The sequence below is a fragment of the Bombus vosnesenskii genome, unplaced genomic scaffold (assembly GCF_011952255.1).
Source record: "Bombus vosnesenskii isolate JDL3184/JDL3185 unplaced genomic scaffold, Bvos_JDL3184-5_v1.1 scf7180000013349, whole genome shotgun sequence".
NCBI classification, from domain to species: domain Eukaryota; kingdom Metazoa; phylum Arthropoda; class Insecta; order Hymenoptera; family Apidae; genus Bombus; species Bombus vosnesenskii.
This window is the reverse complement of record NW_022882985.1, coordinates 1,506,444-1,512,443: the sequence shown is the minus strand read 5'-3', so window position 1 is coordinate 1,512,443 and position 6,000 is coordinate 1,506,444.

Genomic DNA, 6,000 nt, shown 5'->3' with positions numbered 1-6,000 from the left:
GTATCGGACGCTATTCATTTTACCATTGATGAACTTGATACTTGTCTTGGCGAAATAACCGATGCCCGCCCAAACCATCACGCTGCCTCCTCCCATTTGTCGTCGAATTGCTAACATTGTCTCTTTTCTTATGTCATGAAAATAATATCGCAATCCATCAGGACCATCCAAGTTGAATCTTTTTTCGTCTGAAAATAGTACCCTTCTCCGTTTCTTTTTCCAATGCACTGTTTCTGTTGCAAAGCGTAAACGTTCTATTTTGTATTTCGTTGTTAACGAAGGTTCCTTTTTCAATTTTAGCCACTTAATATCTTTGCAGGATGGTAGAACTCGACGAACACTCGAAACACCGGTACTAACACTAGATTTTTCCATTATTTGCTTCGTCGTTAACTGTCAGTTGGAAGCTACGCTCAAAATTGCTCGCTTATCACGATCGGATAACGATGACGGTCGACCAGTATTTTTCTTTTTGCCATAATCTTCGACATTTTTTAAGAAATTCTGTATTACTTTACGACTTCTTCTTATTACTTTCGATATTTCTGCTACTGATAACTGTTGCTGTTTTAGTCCAAGAATTTGCTTTTTTTCAGACTCGTTTAATTTTTTTCCGCGTCCCATACTTACAAATTTGTATAATATTACTCGTTGATAGATCATGAACTACCAAGCAATTTCTGAACGTATTAACAGAGTGTGCTATCATTTCGTTCTTAAAATAAAACAATTTTTTGTTACACACTAAACTTCACAATATTTTTCATTATTTTCAACGAACCGCATATTCTCAGCTCATAATGTTTTCATATTATACGTTACAGACGAAAAACTTGACACGCGCTATCGAGAAATTAAAGATGGCACACCTGGGCTATCTTTTTGACAAGGAGTGTACACTGGATGGCAGCACGTCGTTCGAAATGTAATGAAATTTTTTTCTATGTTCCAGCTATAACTTGTCCCGGTTGCGTGGGATTCGGATCACGAAAGTACTTAAACAGCCAATTATCCATTATGTTATTAGACCTGAGCTATTCAGTGGAAGCGTATTTAACACTTACACCGTAGGTCATAATTCTATCAACGTAGCTCGTATTCTTTAGTAAATACGAACACGGTCGCTAGAGTGCTCTGAGACTGGCTCAGAATATCGATATATATATATCGTCAATACCTCAACGTTGTCTCAGCTAAAGCGATCAATATTTATCATCGATACGATATTGCGGATATTTATCAACATATCGCACTTTCCTCGTACGTTCGATAAATTTCTTGACGGAGCGGTCGGTTTCCACTTAGCGTTCGTTGGACCACGTCGAGTAGAAAGAAAGCTCGTTCGGCTATTATTAGGTTGTTCGAAAAGTTTCTATCGTTTCATAATGGACGCACAATGTTTTTTGTTTTGTATCAGTTTATTGAATTATGCAGGAACATAATAATAGAAATACACCTGGATGATACCTAATTCAATAAAATAATATAAAACAGAAATTGTTGTTCATCTATCATCACCTTACGAGACGAAAGAAACTTTTCGGACAACCTAATATTTCAGCATCGTCGTCGACGAAGAAATCGAAGAAGAAAAGAGTGCGAGATGGCTGTTAAGAAAACATACGTTTTCACGCATAAGTCGGCTTATACCTCTATTCGAACGCATAGAATACGAGAGATGAAAACGTTTGGGTCCTCGTCGACCCACGTCGTAAACATTCGAAACATCGTCAATAAGTCGATCTGTTCCCTCTACGTATCGACGGTAGTTCCTTTACAACGTACAACGATGTGAAGAACCTTGAAATATCGATCGTGCACGTCGATAGGATTGTATTATACGAGATCAGCGTAAGATGCGAAGCATCGGCTTAGAAAAGGCACACCGTAAGATCCGAAACGTCTACAGAACCAAAAGCAAACAGTAGTAGCGAAGGCTACTAATCCAAATACACGCGTCACAGCCAGAAAGAAGCTATTACCGTGTCCCGTGGCGACGCGAGAAGTCAAAGCGCGATTATCTTGGTCGATAAGTCCGCCTACTCACAAAGGCCAATCCTCTACACGTTAGGGTCGAAACGATTACTTTCTAACACGTGTTTCGAGGTCAATGCGACGAGAATATTAGATTGTCGAGGGTGAAGCCTCTCAATACGAGGGATGAAACGCAGATGCTCGTCCATAGACTCGTTTCTCCCCTTTTCTGCGTTCCACGTGGTCGAGGTTATAAGCTACGTAAGTACGTAAAGTGGTTGGAGTTTATTAACGCTTTACCGACCGATAATCGGTTAATCGGATTTTTGTCACCGACGCTTACCGACCGATAGCCTATTAATCGGCTTTTTGTCGGTGGATTATTTGAACAGTAATTTGTTATTTAGTACTAAGATATCTTGCTCGGTTGCGTCAGTTGCGTTGCTTTGTAAGCTCCCCACAGTTTTATACCAATTTGAAAAACGTACTGTTCGCGATGAACAAAAAGAATGATATTGGAGAGTCTAAACCGTAACATAGCCGGCGCCAGGGAGAATCTGCGCTTGAGATACCGGTCGGTCGTGCGTATACTGTTGAATCGCTAGCGGTCGGTAAAGTGTTAACACTAGAACTACCGATAGTTAACACGAAGCTATTTCTACCAAAGGACAAAATTTCTATCAAGGACAAAAGGCCTAAAAGATATCGGGTGAACCATAAACAATGTCACGAGAAAGCCTAAGTGGCGACAGGCCCAACAATGTATCGTCGGTCCTTCAATCGAAGAGTTTCGCGGAAAAGGCCTGCTACAGAACACGTGCGTAGTGGAGCTAAGAAAAAGACAAAGGGATGCCTAAGGGAGAAAGACGAATTAACAGAGAGAGAGTGTGTGTGTTGCTAGTGTCACACACTCAAAAAGATCACACGCTCAGAAACAGTAATACGATAGGGTAAACATCCTGCATGCCACAACTATGGAAACAACAACCAAATAGTAACCGAATGGCCGCCTCTGATATACACACGACGATAACCCCTCCAGAGGGACTAAAACCTCAGTATAAAAACCTTGCCAAATTAGCGCTCGATATCATTCTTTTGTAACACTTTGAACCGCCACTCTGTTGGATTCGCATAATAAATTCTATTACCATATACACAGTTCAATTTCTTCGCCTTATTTGTGAAACGTTCGAACTGCGACGCGAGACCACCGGCGATCTACCATTTTCGTGATTTCTTGTGTCTCCGACGTGACACTAGCGCTGTCGAAAGAGTGTGGTCCGCGTGAGAGATAGCGTTGGAGCCCTGGTGACGAGAGTTGCAAATTAACTATTTAGTTGTCTTAATTATAGTGCGTTATTGTATTTAGTTCACGTTAAACAACCATTGTTTCCTGTTTAACCAACACCTGATTAATTCATTTATAATAAATAAAGTAATTGTAGTAAGATTCTACACTAATAATAGAATATTTTTATATTTATTGATTTATTACTTTCTCACAGAAGGAATTCCATGTTATGTAGTATACTTTTGGTATTATTAATCCATCTGCGACATTGATACCTAAACGAGGGTTGGAACGTTTATAAAATTGTAGAAACAGTCACTTTGACGTTTGTCTGGTATTTCTAGTGTTAGCATCTAACGATCCAGCGATCGATCCGGAATTTTCCTGATAAGTGATATCGTCGTATCGAATGATACGCAATAAAAATTTGAAAAACGTGTGGCAAGTTGTAGAAAACGAGGAAACTGGTTAATTGGGGTTCGATAAACAGATTGCAGGACCTTTTACACTTTGACAAATACCAGTCATTTTCACTGGTATTGATATAAGTAGCCTTGACACAAATTATTTTCAGTTTGAATACATAAAAAAGAAAATAAAATTCATCATATTATTCTTTTAGTTATCGTTGCGAAAGTCATTACATCACTGTAATTGGGGGGAAAATATAACATGAAGTAGGAATTCTAAAATAAAATTGTAGAACCAGTCAATTTGACTAGTGTGGTAGTTCTAGTGTTAAAATGTTTCGAGCTGTTTCAATCGAGTTAAGCTAAGGTTTGTCCTGTAATTTGACAAATTCGATTTTTATCATGAAAGAAGTGAACGTTTATTCGGGAAGAGGAGTATTTTTTCGACGTGGCGGTCAATCGAACCCCTTTCGAACAACGTAGTCGATTAACCGATGGCGGAGGAATCGCCGACGCGGCGGATTTTCATTCCGCTCGGCGGATTATTAAAAGCACGCTCCATTTTCGAGAATTATAAGGGGCCGCCGGCTATAAATCCGACACGCTCGTGACAATACTCGCGAAATTCAATTTATGAAACTAATACGACGAGGGATACGCGTTGTAAATTAAACGACAAACGATTAGCCCTCTGCGTTACTCGCGTTTCTGACGTTTCTACTCACATCCAAAGGGAGAAATTTGTTAACATATTGTTGACCGGGTTCACGAGTTATCTCGCGTTTTCATGGCCAAACGTTACCAACCGGCCACGAGTTAACTCGTAATGCGATATTTTTTCGCATCAAAGTCGTTTAACTTTAGCATTTTTTCTGATAAACCGCAGCTTGTTCAATGCATATAAAATGTACTCTGCCTATTCGCTAGAAAATAAAACAAGATACAAAAAATTTCTACTGGAAGTAGTTAGAGAATGGATAACCGTGGACTCCAAAGAATGCAGCGCTGCACCGGACACTTCTCGAATTTCTAAAACAGCTGCTTATAATGATGCACTCTAAGAGACCAGGTCTTAGAAAAAACAGTCAGTGGCAGAAAAACAAATCCGACTAGAGCGTGTAAAGTATACTGTTCAAAAGGAAAACAAAGCGAAACTGGATACATTTGCAGAAGCTGTTGTGTAGTATTACACGTAGGTGATTGTTACACTGTTTATCATAGGAAAAAGAAATATTAAAAGTTGAATAATAAATCAAATTTATTAAAGTTTATTTATACTGTTTTAATATTAAGTTGCTGACTCAATGTCAGCATTCGAAATGATATCAATTGATATTAATAAATACAATGATTAAACCTGTGGCAATTATTTAAAGAATTATGAAGACACCTCGTCGATTTCGATGACTGAAATGTGTTTTGTCAAAGTGGTCAAAGTCGTAAAAATCGACAAGATGTGTCCTGGTGTAAATAATTAGCGATATATTAACACTCAGCCAACCGAACGGGGAGATTTCCATTTTTTACTTTAGCAACGCGTTTTCCTTTTTTTTTTTTGTTATTATCAGTTATTGTTTACCTTGAATTGTTGCCAATTAATTGCGTCACTTTTTCTGTTTTTATAAAGTACAATATATAATAAAATACAGCAATTTAGTGGTGTTGAAATTAATTAAAATTTACACTATCAACTGTGACTAAATAAAGTTATAATCGAACGATACCACACCGTAAAAAGATATTAAAATGCATTATGAATTTTTAATTTCACCTTCAAGTCGTTTTATTTATCTTCAGTCATCTTTAACGTTTTTAATTTTACCTATATTTTTTTATAATTTTAATATATATTTTTAATTTGACGTTTTGTATAAACAATATGTGAAATGGTTAAATAAAATCATCCAACGAGGAAACTGCACTCTGAACATTATTTTAACACTAACACTTCACATATACCTATTTTTACCGTTAAATAGACGTGTTTTTTTTCGAAAGAAACTGTCAACTTATTCTAGGAAATAACGCCCGACATAACCTTTAAATAATAAAATAATCAATCGCATATTTTCATTTTTGTGTGAATTATAAACAGGAGATTATAGTCGAACAGATCATCCTCACTTTCAGTTTGCTCATCTTCGGACGTAGAATTTCGTCCGTCTGAATATTTCTCGCTTTCTATTCGCTCGTTTTTGGACTTGGAATTTCGTCCGTCTCAACACTCCTCGCTTATATTTTCTATGTTTTTCAATAAACGCTTTCTCACTGAACGCGTGCACATATTTTGGGATAAAAGAAAATACAAAACTAACGTAGCGA